The sequence below is a fragment of the Dermochelys coriacea genome, chromosome 5 (assembly GCF_009764565.3).
Source record: "Dermochelys coriacea isolate rDerCor1 chromosome 5, rDerCor1.pri.v4, whole genome shotgun sequence".
NCBI classification, from domain to species: Eukaryota; Metazoa; Chordata; order Testudines; family Dermochelyidae; genus Dermochelys; species Dermochelys coriacea.
The window spans coordinates 16,868,285-16,889,153 of NC_050072.1; the positions used below are offsets into that span (position 1 = coordinate 16,868,285).

The 20,869-nt window shown below is 45.4% G+C and overlaps 1 protein-coding gene across 2 annotated transcripts in view; it reads left to right on the plus strand.

Moving 5' to 3' along the window:
- MAPK4 (mitogen-activated protein kinase 4) overlaps positions 1 to 20,869 on the plus strand; it is a 155,218-nt gene that overhangs the window by 74,044 nt on the left and 60,305 nt on the right. The gene's annotated exons all lie outside the window — the stretch shown is intronic.

A 20,869-nucleotide genomic window follows, 5' to 3' on the forward strand; every position in this document is an offset into this window, starting at 1 on the left:
CAAATCCCCAGAATTGATCAGCCCTCGCAAATTTTGGAAGAGCTCAGCTCTGGATTCGTGTTCAGTTCTGGGCAGGGGACCTGACTTTGCTTTCACTAGTTTTGCATCCGTAGAATTCTATAGACTTCATTTGAGTTACTCCTGACTTAACATTGGTCTTAGAGGAGAACCTGCATCTTAGGCCCACTCTCATCTAATCTTCCATTGCCGCTTCTTTAGCCTCTTGGCATCTACATATTTGTGACGGCAAGCTATAGGACCACAGCTCTTCTCCTAAGGGGAAAGCACTTATTGTTCCTATTCTGGGCACCTGTTGCAGCTGCCCAGAATGCCTTCTGTTAGTATTAGGTTCTATTTCTAGGAAATATTTCTAGGTGTCAGTGCATATAACTTCCTCAACCTCTGGCACACTGCAGAATCATAGCAATCCGTCTCTAGTGTATCGTTTCTCAAATGCAGTCACCATGGTCGTATGCAGCCACCAGGGGCTTGTTTTTTGCAGCCCCAGTCTCCTGGGCAGTGATTTGGGGAGGGGAGTGGGGAAGAGGCTGCCTGCTGAATTTTGCTGTTGTAATTAGAGCACCGCAAACTTTTTGAGGTTTCTCCTATGTCAGGTTCTAATTCTGTCTTCCTGTTCCATGGTGAATGGTTGCTGTAACTATGCCATGGAACCTTATCTCTTATGCTGTTCAACAGAAATTTGAACAGTGATTAGCATGAGCCCAAACTAATTCCCCAGACCTAACTACTCTTGGAGTACTTGACATCTGGGGATGGATCTGAGTGCTTCAGGCTGCATACCAAGTAGCTGATTCTCCACTCTCTTGTGTTCCTTACCAGCTCATCAGCCAGGTTTGAACTTGGGCACTTCAGCACCAAAGCACACATGAGCTGGAGGAGGTAGCAGCTAGCAGTAGCAGGCTGTTAAATTCTACGTGGCCAACTACTTGGGGGACGGCAACTATAACACACATTTCACAGTCGTGTGGTGCTTTCATTTTATGTAGCCCTTCACACCTATGCAAAAGTGTGGCCACATCTGACTTTTCAATTCATGCTCACACCCACTTTGCCTAGTGTAAGTGGCAGTGGAGAACCAGGCCTCGGCTCTCTTGTCAGCAGGGTGCATTTACATCACTTTTCATTCTTCAAGGTCAAATCCTGCAGACCTGACTCAGGCTGCGCTCCCCTTGGTTTCCTCTGTGTTACTCCTGGCCTGCCACAGCCCTGCTCTTATGGCCCGGGCCATCTTGCCAGAAAAGACTGTGTATGATCATCCACTAGGACTTAGCTGAAACTACCAAACACACTACTCTAGCGCACTCAGCCTAGTCTTTAGAGGTGAAATGGTGATAAGAACATACGAACGGCCATACTGGGCCAGACCAATGGTCCCTCTAGCCCAGTATCCTGTCTTCTGACAGTGGTCGATGCCAGGTGCTTCAGAGGGAATGAACAGAGCAGGTAATCGTCAAGTGATTCATCCTCTATCGCCCATTCCCACCTTCTGGCAAACAGAGGCTAACATGTTTTTGCATCCCTGCCCATCCTGGTTAACAGCCATTGATGGACCTATCCTCCATGAACGTATCCAATTCTTTTTTGAACCCTAGAAACACATACTGCACTTGGTCACTATGCAATGCTCTAGCTCAGTGGTTCTCAACCACGGGCACAAATACCCCTTGGGGCACGCAGAGGTCTTCCAGGGGGTACATCAACTCAGCCAGGTATTTTCCTAGGTTTACAACAGGCTACATAAAAAGCACTAGCAAAGTCAGTACAAACTAAAAGTTTCATATAGACAATTACTTGTTTATATTATACCCTGAAATATAAGTAAATATTTATATTCCAATTGATTTATTTTATAATCATATGGTAAAAATGAGAAAATAAGCAATTTTTCATTAATAGTGTGCTGTGACACTTGTATTTTTATGTCTGATTTTGTAAGCAAGTGGTTTTTAAGTGAGGTAAAACTTGGGGGTACCCAAAGCAAATCAGATTCTTGAAAGGGGTACAGTAGTCTGGGAAGGTTGAGAGCCACTGCTCTTGCTGACCTCATCTGGGATTTTTGTATGTGGAACATGTGTAGAATATATCATAAACTGATGTATCTCACCACTCTGCAATGCAGCCCTTTTTCTGAATCGCTAACCAATGCACAGTGCATGTTCTGGTGCTGTTGGTAAACTAGGTCTATTCTCCCTTGATTATCACTACAAAACGTTTTTTTCCCCCCAGCTCTCCTGCTGGTAATAGCTCACCTTACCTGATCACTCTTGTTACAGTGTGTATGGTAACACCCATTGTTTCATGTTCTCTGTGTATATCTCCCCACTGTATTTTCCACAGAATGCATCTGATGAAGTGAGCTGTAGCTCACGAAAGCTTATGCTCAAATAAATTTGTTAGTCTCTAAGGTGCCACAGGTACTCCTTTTCTTTATTCTCCCTTAGTTTTTCTTATGTCAAAAACATCCCATCCTTCATTCATTTATATATTTATATTCTGCTAAAGATACATATTTGCCGATCTGTTTGCCCCTTATCACTAAATCAGTCAGATCTTGATTCTTGTTGTATGTATGTTCTGTTCTAGTTAGCCTGGCAGTCCCACCAATTGGTTCCTCTTACTTGTTTCTGAGACGAGGCATCTAAATAATAAGACTGTGTTCTCTTTAGACTCCAGCCTATTAGGAAACAGAAAATCTGTCATTTAAGACTTCACAAAGTACTATCTAAACTCCAGAAAATATCACAAATCCAAACATCACAAATTAGAGTAGATTGTAGTGCATGACTTGCATTTTAAGTGCATGATTAATGGCATATAACAATTTAAGATTCTTACATAACTCCCTAAACAGGAGAAGCTGCAGCTATATAAAACACTGTACCACCAAGTGTGTGGTCCAGCCAGCATGCTCCTATTTTTTGACTTTGTGCAACATGATCCATGTGCACCATTCATTCTGTAATGGTATGACTAGTGTGTGTATGTGCACCACTGCTCTCTACTGGAAGGACTTAGGATGGCTCAGCTGTGTGTCATAGGCCTTATACAACTTATAGCTAATGGAGATTCTTCTTTAGCTCAGTTGGAGCAAAAGGCTCAGAGATCTGTTTGTCACTGTGAAGTTCAGCTGTACTGTGGTATTCAGCACATTAACAAGTATGAAGTCCTAGGTGGCCACAGATTTACAATATCTAATGCTTACTAGAAAAGTATTTTAAATGGAGTTTAGGCAGAAATACCTTCATATAGTTAAACCAGGATTAGACTGGAAGCTGTGTTGCTGCAGTATTTTCACAGTCCCTTCATGTTTGCTACTGAAGGGGTTTGTGTGTGGCGGGGAGCAGGGGAGGGTTGGGGGTTTTTTTGTACTGGATTGGACCAGTTCAAACAGTTTACTGTTGAGAGCAGGATAAATGATCAACTTGTCTTAACATAGCAAATTGCAGTGCAATGCTTGTGCAAAGGGAATATCCAGTTACTGAGAACTATGCCCATAGTACCTTGCTAAATGGCACTTTGTGCCCTTGCTGTACACTTTTACTGCTCAGCAGGAGCTGATCGTAACTGCCTGACTAATCCAAATGAAAGAGAGAGATGCATAGAATGAGGAATGTAAAATATGTTATGTGGGGAAGGGGGGAATGCAGATAATGATTTCCATGGGGTTTTATCTAACCTCCCTTGCCTTCAGCAATGAATAATAAAAGCAAATTCCTCCTGACATTGCATGGTGCAAACCTCTGCTTGGGTAAGACAATGAGGAAACAATATGCAGCCTAGGACTTGAAAAACCCTAATGTTTAAGGCAGAGCTAGGATTTAATGCATCAAAGAACTGTCACTAGGGAGATTATTTCCCGTGCTGTGGAGGATTGTGATTTGCCATAGAATGAAGCCAGTAGTAATGACATGTCGCTCTTACAGAGTAGATTTTATCTCTAGATTGCAAACTGCTTTACGAAGGAGATCAGTATCATTATCCGCATTTTACAGGTGGGGAAATTGAGGCTCAGAGATGGAACTTGACCATAATCAACCAGCAAACCAGTGGCAGAGCCAGGGACATATTTTCTGAGTCGTTGTCTAATCTTCCCTTCACTCGTCCACACTGCTTCCCCCCCACATGAAGACAAGGTGTCCTGTCTAGTCTGTTCAGCTTACACAGTAATGGCTTCTTATGTCTCTCCCGCCCGGGGTAGGTTCTGCCATTTTCATTCCCATTGGGCTGGATTGGCACTTTGCAATTCAGGAAGTAAGTAATGCAAATAAGGGGCATTGTATAGCTGTACTGACCCATGAGCAGGCCTGGGATGGGTTATGACTTCTGATTGAACCCATTGAGTGACACTTCACTCTGTGAGTCGTCCCATTGAAATCAACGGGGCTACTCATGAAGTCTGCTGTCAATGAACCCAAGGGTAGCAGAATCTGCCTGTCTTAAGATAGCAGAGCGTGAATCATAGAATATCAGGGTTGGAAGGGACTTCAGGAGGTCATCTAGTCCAACCCCCTGCTCAAAACAGGACCAACCCCAACTAAATCATCCCAGCCAGGGCTTTGTCAAGCCTGACCTTAAAACCCTTTAAGGAAGGAGATTCCACCACCTCCCTAGGTAACCTATTCCCAGGGGTGAAAGTAAGTCTAGGGATTTACAGGTACGGGGCTGGGCTGGGGCTGGTTCTGGCCCCCCGGAAAGGGCGGGGCCTCGGGTGGAAGGGGCGGGCTGGGGGGGATCAGAACCAGCCCCGGCCCACCCTGTTCTGGTAAGTGCCTCCTTCCCCCTCCCCTCCCTTTCCCTCCCTGCCAGGGTAACAGCAGCACCCGGGGGCTCTGGCAGCGGTTTAAAGGGCCCAGGGCGGTAGCGGCGGCCGAGCTCTGGGCCCTTTAAATCATCCCCAGAGCCCCACCGCCGCTTCTCCAGGGCTCCGGCAGCAGGACTCCGGGGACGGGACTCCGGCCACCACTACCGCCTGGGCCCTTTAAATCATCCCCGGCGCCTGCAGGAACCCTGGGGAAGCGGCGATGGGGCTCCGGGGACAATTTAAAGGGCCCGGGGCTCGGCCGCCGCTACCGCCCCGGGCCCTTTAAATCACCGCCCCAGCCCTGCCACTGCTACCCCAGGGCTCTGGCAGCAATTTAAAGGGCCGGGGGCTCCAGCTTCTGTTGGGAGCTGCAGGCCCTTCAAAATGGCACCTGGGGAAACTGATCCACCCCGGTACTGTGCACCGGCTCTTGCCGGTATGCCATACTGTGGCATACCGGCTTACTTTCACCTCTGCCTATTCCAGTGCTTCACCACCCTCCTAGTGAAAAAGTTTTTCCTAATATCCAACCTAAACCTCCCTCACTGCAACTTGAAACCATTGCTCCTTGTTCTGTCAACTGGTACCACTGAGAACAGTTTAGATCAGGGGCGGGCAAACTTTTTGGCCTGAGGGCCACATCGGGTTTTGGAAATTGTATGGTGGGCCGGTTAGGGGAGAGGGTCGTGGCCTGGCCCCCACCTCCTATCGGCCCCCTCCGGGACCTCTGCCCGATCCAACTCCCCCTCTCCTTCCTGATGCCTCCCCCGGGACCCCTGCTCCATCCAACCACCCCTTCTCCCTGTCCCCTGACTGCCCCCTGCCGCCCTATCCAACCCCGCCTTTCTTCCTGACTGCCGCCCCGGGACACTTGTCCCCATTCAACCCTCTGTTCCTGCCCTGACCCCTATCCACACCCCCACCCTCTGACCACCCCCCCAAATTCCCCTGCCCTCTATCCAACCTCCCCTGCTCACTGCCCCCTTACTGCACTGCCTGGAGCCAGGCCACACTGCTGCCACCACCATGGATGATTTAACTGGGACTTGGTCCTGCTTTGAGCAGGGGGTTGGACTAGATGACCTTCTGGGGTCCCTTCCAACCCTGATATTCTATGATTCTATGATTCTATGATTCTATGCAGCCCAGAGCATCGGGTCAGGCCGGGCTCTGCAGCTGTGCTGCCCCAGGAGCTCACAGCCCCGCTGCCCAGAGCGTGGCACTGGTGGTGAGGTGAGGCTACAGGGGAAGGGGGATAGCGTGGGAGAGTCTGGGGGCTAGCCTCCCCAGTCAGGAGCTCAGGGGCCGGACAGGAGGGTCCTGCGGGCCGTAGTTTGCCCACCTCTGGTCTAGATCCATCCTCTTTGGAACCCCCTTTCAGGTAGCTGAAAGCAGCTATCAAATCCCCCCTCATTCTTCTCTTCTGCAGACTAAACAATCGCAGTTCCCTCAGCCTCTCCTCATAAATCATGTGCTCCAGCCCCCTAATCATTTTTGTTGCCCTCTGCTGGACTCTTTCCACATCCTTCTTGTAGTATAGGGCCCAAAACTGGACACAGTACTCCAGATGAGGCCTCACCAATGCCGGATAGAGGGGAACGATCACATCCCTCGATCTGCTGGCAATGCTCCTACTTATACAGCCCAAAATGACATTAGCCTTCTTGGCAACAGAGGCACACTGTTTACTCATATCCAGCTTCTTGTCCACTGTAACCCCTAGGTCCTTTTCTGCAGAACTGCTGCCTAGCCATTCGGTCCCTAGTCTTTAGCGGTGTATGGGATTCTTCCGTCCTAAGTGCAGGACCCTGCACTCGTTCTTGTTGAACCTCATTAGATTTCTTTTGGCCCAATCCTCATGGCCTCCGGCTTTGTAGATACTTACCAAAACTCCATCCTTCTGTCATTGAGAAATTTAAAAATATTGCAAAAATGCAAAGGCTGTTGTTTATACAGGGCCTATCTGCACACAATGGGTGAAATCCTGATGTCAGTGGGAGTTTTGCTATTGATTTAAATGGGATTAGATTTCACCCCATCTGGCACTCGTGTTCGCTCTGCAGTGGGGGTTTGTCAAGTAATATTTTACACAGAGCTGAGCTAAAAGGGTGGTATCACAGACATGTAGCTTTGAAAGCCCCCATGTTAAGGCATGATTAAGTATGTCTGTATGATGAATGCTGCTGGCGCAAAAGGAAACAAATGAAAAAGGGTTCAAGGCACTAAATGTGGCTGTGGATCAGGATTTGAATTTTAAATACCTTCGGGCTGTTGGGGGAGGTGGGTGTTCAGATCTTGTATTTCAATCTCTATTAGAAACATATGGTGGAAAACACACTGCCTGCTCTATGGAGGGTAAAACTGAGAGGAAAAGAAATGTTATTGTCTAACTTCAGAATGTGCTGAAAGGGGGGAGTGATGCCAGACGTTGTACCTTATAAGGGAGAAAGCAGCAAAGATTAGAATGGAGCTCACTGAATATGAGCAACCTGTTTAAAAAACATTATTTTTAATGTACCACCTCTATCTGGATTATACTTATTCCTTCTTACATAACCAGAAGCAAACCTTTGAGATGCAATTATCTTCTTTCATTGAGTTCAAGGACTGAATAACATATAAAGCCTCCCACTCCTTAGCACCTTGCACAGTGCATTATAATGCAAATACTGTACATTGCATATGGGGAGACTCAGATAACAGCACAAAGGTGAACTGCACAAATCTAGCATGAAAAAGATTTCATGAGAAATCCTGTACTGGAGGGTCTATAGGTTAGCGAGGTAGGAGACTGGCTGTATGAATGGAACCTATCCTCATTGCACTGATTTCTATTGTACTATGCTGTACGTACCCAAACTATCTGTCCTCTTATAACTAGCTTAAGGTTGTATGAAACCAGGAGAACCTAGTTCAAACCGGCATGGTCTGTGTGTGATCAAGGCTGAAAGGTGGAAGGTCAAATGCCCTTTTTGTTCCAGCAGGTGGAGTAGAGTTAACCACTCATAGTAATAGAATAGAACTGTATGTCCATTAAATATTAATTAGGAGGACAAAGGGCAAGTACTATGCCATGGCCAGGAGGGGCCACACCCAGAAGTCCTTACTCAGAGCAACCTCTTATTTATGTCATTGGGGGTATTGCGTAAGTCAGGACAGTTTAAGTGGGAGGCCAGCCAGAGTCTGTCACCTTTACTCCCATTGAGTAAGCGCCTTACTCCACCAGATCAAAGACACTGCTCAGGGCATGAGGCACTAACACATTGTTACAAGGGAGGCAGGTTCGAGGACTAGGAAAGAGTTCAGGAGTTGGACTTGGATATTTTAGGCTCTGCTTACCTGGGAAGCTTTACCGGTTATACAGATATATTTATACCCATTTAACCCTGTGTAGGGACACTCTTCTACCAGAGTGTCCACACAATGATTAAACTAGTGTAACTGTATTTGTTTAAATTCACAGCTTAGCTTAGACCAAGAAAATGTCCCTGTACAGAAAAGGCTTTAGAAGCAGAAATCAAGGGAGGATGCAGCGTGGGAGGGGTTTCAAAGCCAAATCTTCCCCTTAGAATCTATACATGGTTCTCGCCATACACTGGCAGAAAGGTTTCAGAGTGGTAGTCGTGTAAGTCTGTATCAGCAAAAAAAACGAAACAAAAAACAAACAAACAGGAGTACAAGTACAGTACTCCTCGGGTTTTTTTTTTTACTCGCAGAAAATGTGGTTCACAACTGCCTCTGTAGCACCATCTCCTATCCCTGGAGAGCTCGCTGTGATGTGTTACATCTGTATACAGGAGGGGGGTGGTCTTGTGGCAGGACTGAAGAGCTAGTAGGAGGAATATACCACACAGACCTTCCTTCCTAGAGGTGAGCCCAATGGCAAGAACCTGAACCTGTATTAACTTTTCTGGGAAAACCTTCTTTAGTTTGACTCTTCCCTGACTTTATAGGATGAAAAGTCCCAAAATGGTGGCAGATGGATTGTCCTTGGGAACAGGGTTGGTGGTAGGATACCATTATTGTGGGGGCAAGTGGGTATTTTGTGGTCCCTGGATGTTGCTATTTTAAAAAGCAAACAACCTTCCAGGCGTTCGGGAGCTAGTCAGAACCCTGGACAATCTTCAAAAAACAGAGTACTTGTGGCACCTTAGAGACTAACAAATTTATTTGAGCATAAGCTTTCATGAGCTACAGCTCACTTCATCAGCTCACGAAAGCTTATGCTCAAATAAATTTGTTAGTCTCTAAGGTGCCACAAGTACTCCTTTTCTTTTTGTGGATAAAGACTAACATGGCTGCTACTCTGAAACTTGGACAATCTTGGAGTTTAAGAGTTTAAAAAAGTAAAATTTGGCTATTGTGTCAGTATTTTGCTGTGATTTATAATTTTGGTCTTTCTGACCAGAATTTGGGTCCCCTTGAAGATTGGTTGGTGGGGCAAATGTCTGGCTGGTGGCACCGGGCCTGCTTGGGAGCAGTGTGAATATGCAGGAAGGGGAGCCCCAGGGTCCATGCACGGTGAGCAGCGTCTGATGTGCAGAATGCTGTGTTCTTCAGCTGATCCGAGAGATCTGAGCTCTAATGCCTGTTTGTTTCATCGGGGGGTGGGGGGACAAAGCTAGCCCCCCCCATGGAATAATCTCGGAAGCTCAATAATGGCTACTTTACAGTTTCCCTTTCCCACTCTGGCAGACCCTGGGGAGAAGTTTGCATGGGAGAAGTGATCCAGCTCCAAAAGTGGAAATTCTCTAAAGCAATTACTGAGTTTTATACTGTAGTCTCCTCTGTGCAGCAATAAATTCACAGGCAGCTACAGCATCCCATGAAGTAATCTTTTTAAGGGGCTGAAGTCAATTCCACCCTCAGTTATTAAAACAGCACATGCTGTATTTTTGCTACAAACATACTTAGTCCAGCATGGCAGTGTCTTGACAGTTAAGCCATCCCAATGGGTAGTAATCCTATATGCTGCTCTCCACTGATGATATCATGTTTTATCTGCTGCTGATCACCCATCTTTCAAGGCACTGCTGTTTTCTGGCAGCCCCTCTCGCTGAGTTTTCTATGGGAAGCTGTAGGAGAGAAGGAGCTGTGTTGTATTCATCTGTGATGACCACTTGCTAGATTTCCTCTGGCTCTTGCAGCATCTTCTGCATTAGAGCTGACTGGGAATTTTTTATTGGAACCCCCCTCCCCTTTTTTTTTTAAATACCAATTTGCCAAAACTGAATATTTTCATGGGTGCTGATGAACCTTTCACTGTGGGAGGATCTCGCGACCGGATGGAATTTTTGGTCAAAACTAGAGTGAGAGAGACAAGCTGGGGCTTCGGAGAGTTCACGTCTTTGCTTCTGCCTGATTTACAGCACGGGCTCACACCCATGTGTCCCATGTCCCAGGTGAGTTCCCTAATCACCACGCTGTTCTGAGATCTTTCTGGTTTTTCATGGAAAATCTTTCTGTTTCTGTCCTGATGCAGGAAAAAAATTTAAATCTCAAAACTTTTCACAGGATGGGAAAATAGCTTCCCCCCCCAGCTGTTGTCAGCTGTCCCTTGCAAGACTTCTGAATCCAGGCCAGGCCAGTGGTCACAGCAGCAGCACAGGCTGGGTTTAGTTAGATTGGCAGCAATTGAGCCAGAGAGAACTACAGGGTCCTGTCTGTGTCCAGCAGCCTCGGTAAAGAATCCCTTTTCTGTACATTACAACGGAGTCCTCTCTCTTCTCTATCACTACATTGGCAATTGGCAACAAGGATGGTGTGCCAGACAGGTGGCTGCTCTGCAGTAAGTTAGGGATACTATAGTTTGACCTGCTTATGGGGATGTTTACTGTATGAATATGTTGGTTTAGTTTAATAGTAATCATAGACTATCAGGGTTGGAAGGGACTGCAAGAGGTCATCTAGTCCAACCCCCTGCTCAAAGCAGGACCAATCCCCAATTTTTGCCCCAGATCCCTAAATGGCCCCCTCAAGGATTGAACTCGCAACCCTGGGTTTAGCAGGCCAATACTCAAACCACTGAGCTATCCCTCCCCACAAGTTGTTGGGCAAAACAGCAATAAGTGAAACAATAGCTTGAGATAAGCTACCTTCCTGGTAACACTTCAGGGTGGTTAAGAGACCATGCCTGAGCTATTAACAGTAAAGATCCTATATCTTGGCTCCAGCCATGTTACAAAGCTTGCTTTGCCAATGCTGGGAACCAACAGATCAAAGAAACTATAAACAGTTAAAGACACACACTGTCCAGAAGTCAGGGGCAGTTGTGGTGGAGAAGCTATTCAGACTGACACACACAGACTGGGGATGTCACATGAAGCTAGGCCTGCATAAGCCATGATCAAGAAGTGGTAGGTCTTAAGATAAGGTAGACTTACATATAGACTTTGTTCGTTGCTTTAAAATCCTTTTTCTTTTATATTGTGCTTTATTTCTACTGTCAAGATTAAACACTGTTTTGGTTTAAGAAGGCTGTCTGGCCACTCTGTTCCCCACTGGTCTCAGACACCCGAAGGGAAGAAGCATGGATGCTGAACCTAGTAGGATTGCAAGGTAAGCATGGCTGGTCCACAGGATACGGTAGCCCAGGGACAGGTCTAAGAGCGGGAGAAGTGGGTGATTCCACTCCATGAGAGATGAAGGCACAAGGGCAGACACCTTAGGAAGGTGTTCTCAGAGAGCGGGCGGGCGGGCGGGCAGGGGGTCGGGACACAGATGAGTGCACCCCACCCTCTGGAAGTGGGTAGTCACACTTTGGAGGGAGAGGTGGCTCTATACTGACCCACCAAAGAGTGACCATAGAGATTTGAGGTGTCTTATGTGTTAGGGCACATGTGGGCAAACTGTCAGGGATCATGGTGCATGAGGCTGCAATGTGCCCCAGCAGGTTAACATACTAGCTCAGGTGCAACAACATGGCGGCCAGACTCGGTAGCCAGAAAGGCAAGTCCACTGCCTCCTCCTTATTGTGGAAACTGGTGATTTGCCATAGGGGATCCCAGTTCCTGACCTACAAGGAGCTGGGGGCAAAGAGAAGAATTTGGCTCTGTGGATAGATCAAGGAATTGTCCCCAGGGAGGGAAATGGTTTCCTCCTATACATGCAACTTGAGATGGGGACAGACACCTTGAGAAAGCCATGCCTGAGCTGGAGGGTAGGGGACCAGAATCCCTTCCATATGTCCCACAGGGTAACCAAGAGTTACTGCTTGAGTCCAACCAGCTTTGAGAGCTTTTACATTGGCAATGAGGATGGCATTGAAACACACTTGTGAAAAGAAAAGGAGTACTTGTGGCACTTTAGAGACTAACAAATTTATTTGAGCATAAGCTTTTGTGAGCTACAGCTCACTTCATCGGATGAAGTGAGCTGTAACTCACGAAAGCTTATGCTCAAATAAATTTTAGTCTCTAAAGTGCTACAAGTACTCCTTTTCATTTTGCGAATACAGACTAACACGGCTACTACTCTGACACTTGTGAAAGTTATGACATCATTAACATCAAGGTTCCAAGCCCTGGTGATAATGTCCAATTGCTGCAGGGCTTAGAGCTTCAGTGACCAATCAAATTCCTCCTTTCCTAGTGCCAGTCTTACTTTGTGTGAAGAGTTAGGGCTTCCCCCAAAGTAATGGAATCACAAGAGAGTTAAAAACTTGCTGAATTAAAGGTCTGATACTAACTGATTTCAATGGGAGCTAGGGACGCTTAATACCTCGTGGTCTCAGTCTGTAGCTTTGCAGCATAAGTGAAGCCTGGTTGAAGTTTAATCAACATTCTCCATCAGGAATTGATGCTACCACGCTGCAAAACTTCGTTATCTGTGCTGCTGGGATATTGCAAACCCTACAGCACGTGCTCCTCGCTCTAGCTGTCCTGCTGCTAGGTCCTGCTGTTTCCTTCCGTATTTATCCTTCCATTCTCTGACCTGCCAAGACATGCAGTTCTTCTCCTCCATATGATCACAGATTTCTGTGATCAAACTGAGAGCAAAATATCACGTCTGCTGATGCTGACGAGAAAATACCCCCAACTAGTTTCTGTTACAATTACTAGTTAATTGTGCAGTAGGTCAATAAAGTAGGATGTTTGTTGCTCTTTAACTGGTCTCTTTCTTTGCAGCTGCTGATTTTATCCCTGTGGCAAGGTGTAAATGCGCTCCGGCCTGCATGGGATTACTCCATTCCAGCCTATCACATAGCTGATCTGGGTGGGATGATAAAAGGAAAAGGGGAAATGACGTAAGACGGCTATTGCAGAGGAAGGCTGTGCCTTCTCCTCTCCTGTTGGCTGTACTTGGAAAGACCTTGGGTGGTTATTTACCCAGTGGTTGGAGTTGATTTGTTCTGGTTTTGAGTCTTGGTTTTGGAAATCAAGCAAGCCCAGAAGTAAGGTATGTGCAGTGACCTGTAGTTGGGACTCTTCTTTTTCCTTCCCCAACTGGCCAGTCTGGATGCTGCCGTAAAGTCCCTTCCTCAGATAGCACATTATTGGCAGAAGAGGGAATAGAAGCCAAGAATGCAGACTACAAATCCCTTGGTTCAATCATTGCACACTACCACCTCCCAGCCCAACAAGAGACTCCTACCTTTAGAAATAGGTGTCTTGGCCAGACGTGTACAAAGCTAATGCCTTTCCTAAGGAAGGGTAACTTCTAAAGAAATGTATTCCAAATAACACTGTGCTTCATGATATGTAAAGTAACTGACTTAAAGAATATCATCTTCCTGTCAGAGTACAAGATAATGATGGTTGTCTAACCACTTCTGGAGCAGAATTACAGTTATTCCCAAGCAGTTGTCCATTGGATTAATAACCAGTGCTGGCGGAAAGAGAGATGCCAGGAGTCAGTGCTTCCTCCTGGGATACACCTTTGGAAAATGACATCACGTTAACACCTTCTGATTCCCTCCTGGTGTCAAGAGATTGTGGTGTTGAATAAAAACACCCTGCTCTGCAACAGGAAAACAAAGCACATAAAATTCAAAGAGTTAGGATTCCCATGGAAGGGCAAAATCTGTATTGAACATGTGAAGGTTAAAAAGAAAGGAGCCATAGGTATAACCAGCAATATGGGGTTTATAGCAGCAATATATCAAGGGGATTCTCCATCACTGGCAGTTTTAAAATCAAGATTGGCTGTTTTTCTAAAAGAGATGCTCTTTTGAAAACAGGAATTAATTCAGGGAAATCCTATGGCCTGTGTTATACAGGAGGTCAGACTAAACCATCACAGTAGTCCCTTCTGGCTTTATAATCTGTGAATCTATGACAAGGTCAGGCATAGGAACAGAGGCCTGTTTAACTGTTGTGTTATGAGCTTCCAATACAGATGCATTCTGGAATATGTTAGTTATTTGTACAGTCAGGTGACGGGGAGGGCTGTATTTACCAATCAGAGGAGAGGATCATAAACTTAAAGCTAGTCATAGCAATATGACTGTGCTACTTATGCTGTATAACGTTTTCCATATGCCGGGAGAATTCCCATCTGGACCTTACCTCACCTCCATCCCTCCTACAGGCAGATGCGTAGCATTGGTTGATGTGTTTCATGGTTGCTATGTCTAATCTGAAGCTGAGTAGTGTTGAGTCATCAACAACAACATTCACAGCCTCCGTTCTTTTAGTGCTCTGCCCATTTCTAATGGTCACTCCCTGTGAAAGTATTGAATGAAGCAGCAACATTCCCTGGGCATTCCCGGTTAGTCTGAATTGCTACAAGGACCAGGATGAAAGTGGTAGGCACAGCACCATCTGACATGAAGAGGGTCTGTGGTCCAGTGAATAGGCCCCTAGACTAGGCTGGAGAAAACCTTTTTTTCTAGTCCTAGTTTTGCCTCAAACCTTCTGGATGGCCCTTAGACAATTGACTTCAATGCTTTGTGCCCCAGTTTAACTTCCCATCCTTTGTTGGTCCTGTCCATTTAGACGGTAAGATCTTTGTGGCAAAGACTGTCTCATACTATGTGCCCATGTTGATTGGGTCCATTAGGCTCTACTATAATATATAATAATAATAATATAATAAATGCAACCCATCTCCCAGCTGCTATATCTGTAGGCAGTGAATTGCTATAAAAGATGTCACGTCCAACCCCTTAGAAGCTAGTGCAGAATTGGTTCCCTTAAAGAACATTTCACTTGCAAGACTCCATGACAAGAAAATTTCGCCTTTTAGTGCCTGTTTTTTGGTGATTTATCATTGCTGGAATATGCTTAGATTGATGTCTAGGATCTGAGAACTTGCAGGTTGTATAGCAATCATTTACCCTAAAAGACTGCAGCTGTTCCCGACCAAATGTGTCTCCGCTCCAACCCCTCCCTCCCTTGTGACCCTCCAGCTGAATAACAAAATGGTGGATGATAGCTATTGCATATTGTGACTGATGCTGTAAATACAGTTTTTAAAAAATCAGGCTTAATAATAGTCTTTTCCTGGCAGTGTATCTTGTTTATGTGAATTACAGCAAGCAGGCATTAATTAGGATAATTATACATGGAAAGGGAGCGCACTCCCCTATTGGAAGATGCTGGTGGAAAAAGCTGGCCACATTCATCACTGAGATTGATCAATGACAAAGAAACTCATCTCTCTAAGCATTTGTACAGTGCTTATCACTGAGGTATCATTCTGAACCTTTTCAAAGGTACTCACTGCATCAGATAATTAGATGACAGGTTTCAGAGTAGCAGCCGTATTAGTCTGTATTCGCAAAAACAAAAGGAGTACTTGTGGCACCTTAGAGACTAACAAATTTATTTGAGCATAAGCTTTCATGCTTATATTTTATGCTCAAATAAATTTGTTAGTCTCTAAGGTGCCACAAGTACTCCTTTTGTTTTTAAATAATTAGATGTTTCAGTTAACCACAGAGATGAGCTCAGGCTGCAGAATTCAGACTCGTATCCGGGTCTCCAAATTCTGAGGCTGTTCAGAACTGGAGTCTTAAATCTCACACCCATCTCTGATCAAGTTACTAAATTACCCCCCGATGTTGAGACATTTGCAAATGCTTCTGCAGGGCAGAGAATATCAAATCTAGTAATGGTGAATAATTAACTCTTGAGTTCATCATCTTAATCCCAGCCCCTCTCCCTTCCTGCTGCTCTCACAGATACTACCTCTTCAGTCTGGTCATCCTAGCTCCTTCTGTCTCATATCCCAGCAGTCACTAAATCCTCCTGCTGCTCCTCCCACCAAAAACATCAAATTCATCATCCCCACTGACGCCTACACCAAGTCTCTTCCATCTATTCAAAACACAGACAAGACCACTTTTTCCCTTTCTTAAATCATCAGCTCCCCTTCTGCATTCCCATTCAGTTCAAGCTTTCATCTTCAGAGAACTCCACAGTACCATTCCTACATCTCTGATCTCATTGTTTCCTACATCCCTCCTGCACTCAGCACTCTGCTCAAGTCTCCTTAATGTTTCTCTTGGTTTCCTTTATTCATTCCTGATTCTGTGCTTTCTTCCAGGCTGCCTTTGTATTTGGAGCTGCCACCCAATTGGCATTTATCAAGCAGCCTCCCTCACTTTCAGATCACCCCGAAATGCTACAGATGGGTCACAATCAAAATCCCGGATCCAAACACCCCCCAGGGGTAGGGGAGAGTCTGAAATCTGAACCTAGATCGGGATTTCAGAGTCAGGGCACTTTTTCTATAATGAATAGAAACAAACCTCAGCCATCAACCCCACCGTCCCATTGTCCACAGGTTCAAAATCCAGATTTGAATTTTACAGTTTAGGCCAATTTCTACTAAAAATCACAGAGCAGAGTTGGGAAAGAACCCAAGGGTCTTGACTCCTATCTGCATCCATATCACACTCCCTTCCATGTCATGCTAAATCAGTTGCTTAACCTTAAAGATTGATTTACTCTAACACAAGAACATCTAAGGCTCAAATTTTCAAGAGAGTTTAGCATCCACAATCAAGGCCAGAATTTAACCAGAGCTCAGCTTCCATTAGGGCACATAAATAAATGGCTAGGTCTTCCAAAAGAGCTCATCCTGTTGGGGCCTCAACTCTTTCCAAAGTCAGGTCATAAGTGTCCCCGTGGGGGCTACTGGGTACCTAGCATTGTGGGAAATCTGGCCCCAATTATAAGAGCTGAGCACTTGATCATCTGGCCCTACAATTCCAGATTAAATCGGTATGGGCTGGAGTTGCTCAGAACATCTCCAAGTCAAGCCCAATGGCTTGAAATGAGTGGAAAGTGCACATGCATCCAGAGGTGAATTTCAGACAAAGATCCAAAAAGAGAAATCTAATGAAAAGAAACTAAAATTTCTGCAACAGCTCATAAGCTGGCCAGTTGCTGCAAAAACATTAGCTTCTTCCTTTCGCTCCTCTTTTCTTTATTTTATTTCTTTTAATATTTTATGACAGGTTGAATTAAAACTTTAAACTTTTAAGCCCATGAGTTGGTGTGTGAAGGCTCTTTCCCTACCATTTGTTACAGCTGAAATTGTCTTCGTTTTGACAGCTCCACTGTTGCTTGTAGAATGTCCTGGTATAGCTCTTCCTTTAGAAATACCAATTTTCAGGATTTAAAGGGGCAATGTCAAGTTTGTTAGGCCGCAAAATTAACAAACTTGGTCAAGTAGCAAGTTAGTAGTAGTTAAATAGAACTATTTTAAGAAAAGCAAAATATATTTTTTTTAAAATGAGATACCAAATAATTAGCAAAAATTGTGTGCACTTTACATAAAAAATAAATGTCTTAATGAAGAAGACCATATCTGGAATCTGTGTTCAGTTTGGGGGACCAGAAAGATATAGACAAGCTGTATTCAGAGAAAAGCAATTCAGATTTAGGAGTTCATTTCAGAGAAGAGCAACAAAAATGATTGGTAACTGATGCAATTGACTGATGAGGAAAGTTTTAAAAGAAGAAACTCTGTATGGCTTGGTTAAGTGCCAGCTGCAGTAGAGGACACAATAGCCTATGAATATTTGAAGTATGTAATCGCTGAAGTTGCAGAGGTACTATTTGAGGTAATGCAATGGGGTTTAATGAAAGGTAATTGGATGAAATTAATAAGAGGAAAAAAAACCCTGACAGTGAGAAATCTGGTGGGCTGCACTGATGTCTGGCAAGGGGAGCCCCATCAGCTGGGACATAAACTGTAGACTGGATATGAAACACTATAGGAAGAGATTTGCAAACGCAATCTGGATGGCCAAATCCCACTGACTTTTGGTGAGGAGTGTCAATGAGAGCTGAGTAATAACTGCCCTTTGTGCTTTTGAAAATCTCCCCCGTAGTGAACAATTCTGTGTTGGCAGGGATGGATGAATTGGTCCCATAGTTCATTTCCTTCAGCAACATCTATGATTCGGTACCTGCCAGAACTCCGAGTCGAATTTCTGTTTCACCAGGTTCCACTTAACTGAAGCAAGAAGTGTAGTTTCAGGGAAAGCGCTACCTAAAAGCACACCAGTACTGTAGCTATTTCTCACCAGGGCCTGCTAAATAAATGGAAAGTGTGTCTTCTCTCCCCTGGTCTAAAGACTCCATTCTTTTGCATGCTGGGTAGTCATTTATACCTGTGCAGGTTCAGACCAGTAGTAGTGTCTTCTATGCACTTTGCCTAGGTGTAAATGAGTACCCAAGTTTCCAGGCTCTGTTCTGCCTTGTCTCACTTCCTTTTCTTGTCAGGGAGAGAGTGGGTTATATTGAACGCTGCTTATCATCATCAGTACTGCCCTTTTGTCATGGGGCAGCGACTTACCCAGTGGCACCTCCTGCTGGCTGTGTGGGAATTAGCTCTTTTTACCAGCTCCAGAGTGCCCTCTGCCAGTGTCTCGCCATCGCTGGCCCCCCTGTGTCCCTCCCAGACCCCAGTGCCCTTTCATCTGGGGTGCTGTCCCTCCAGGCAATACCCCACAGATATGGGTCTCCCTTCCCCAGGGAACCCCCACCCTCTATCCCCACCTTGCCTCAGCCTATGGGCTATTGCCAGTCACCATCTAGCCCCCTTTCACTGGGGTCAACTGCAGTCTGTATAAGCCAGTCATCATAGGCAAGGGGGGTTTTTGACCTGCTGCCTCCTCCTACCCTTGGGCAGCCCTGTTGCAACCCCAGTACCCTGTCTTAGACCATCTGCCAGGCCTGCAGCCTGGGGCTTTTCCAGTCTCGAGCCTCCCAGCTCCTGTGGCCTTCCCCAGCCCTGCTTCATCTCAGATACCCTGGTATACTCCACAGCTAGAGGAGATTCTGTCTGCTTCTGGCCTACTGCCCACTTATAAGGGCCAGCTGAGCCCTGATTGCACTGGCTACAGCTGTGGCTGCTTTCCCCATCAGCCCAGCTTTTCTCTGGCACAGCCCTCTCCTGGGCTGCTTTAAGCCCTTCCAGGCATTAGCGGGGTGACCACCCCACTACACCTTTAAAGAGGAAAACTTCATTGAACAATGCAGGAATGATCATCATCTCACAGTGAATAACCCAAGGTATCTCCAGATGCCAGCAGAATCCTTAGACATAAGCTATGAAGACATTGTAAGGAGTTTTTACCATTAGCTAGATGTGGATCAGAACCAAAGCCTATCTCATTGTAATATGCCATTGCAAAAGTTCTGCATCTGTTGAACTCCAGACCCAGATTGGGTGGCTCAGTCCCACCTCTCCCTTGCCCACTCTGCTCTCTTCGAACCTATTGGCACTTTATTCAGCGACCCCAGAATGCTGCCAGATTTCTAGAAAATCTGCCAATCAGTCCTAATGACTTGGGCATGGTGGTGGGAACAGGACTTATAATGCTTGTTCTGTGTCAGTTTAAGACTATGAAAGGGAGGGAGAATATTTCTGGTGTATTTATTTATAGACCCATTCATCTCACAAGCTGGAGTTGGCTTTGTGGTTGTCGTCTTCTTAGCATACGTACAACATGTCTCCAGTGGCACGTGACTAGGATTCATCACTGAATTTGGTCTGCTGGTTGGATCATTTTTGCCTAGCCTGGGCCGGGTGCAGACTGGGAGCGCGACATGAACACTGATCCATCCCCCCTGGCTTTGCACTTAATGCTGCATTTAGAGTAATAGGCCTTCAAGAGAAATCCTGCCTCTTCTCTACTCCAGGTGTGCAAGGCCTTGACTATAGGTAGGCTTGGAAGGATAACATTTTTTTATCAGTAAATGTCAGTAAACATTGGTTTCACCATATACATAAACTGACAAAAAATATTTCCATCGATAAAAATTGAAGTGTACAGATAGGCAAAGTAAGGAAAATGCTGCTTGAGAACTTACCAGAGTTTGATATAAGTATATTTAAATGGTTATAAAGCTTCACCTTTGTGAATCCCAATGTCTACTGTCATTAAATAATTATTGTCTGAACCACCCCCAATTGCTCACAACTGTGAAAATTTAAATCAATACAAATTTTAAAAATGCTTAAATTTTATATTATCAGTCAACATTACCAAAAAAAAAAAAATCTAATTCTGCCACTACAGTGTAACTGCCAGGGTTTCCCTGTGAGTTCCAGAGATGCTATACAAAGAGACTGCACCCAGAGCAGTGCTTAAGGGTAGCACAGTCTGCAGTAGCATGGAGCGGTGTGGCCATTGGCCAACCGGGCCGTGACCTACGCAGCTCCTTTGCCTAAAAACCTCATGTAAGACAAATGTATCCCTGACCATTAACGGAGTAGCAGTTGTTGGGTGACAGCAGAGGTGCTCTGCAGGCAAAGAGGAGAATTTCATTCCCACTTCCTTTTTGTATGTCCGTGTTGGGTAGTAAGGATTCCATCCGAGGAGCTCAGAGTTGAGAGAGGGAAAAAATAACATCAAGTTCATTAAGAGTGAATGACTAATTCAGCTGAGTTTCATTGGTTCTGCACAAGGAACCTGGGTAGGGGAAAATCTAGTTCAGCTTGATTCTATAGACTCTTCACATGCCTCTCTCCTGACAGCAGTGTATCAAGTTAAAAATACTACACACCGTGCCAGGGCTCGGGCAGCAGGGTTCAGGCGGGGATTTAAAGGGTCCCAGGGCAGTAGCAGTGGCTGTAGCTCCGGGGCCC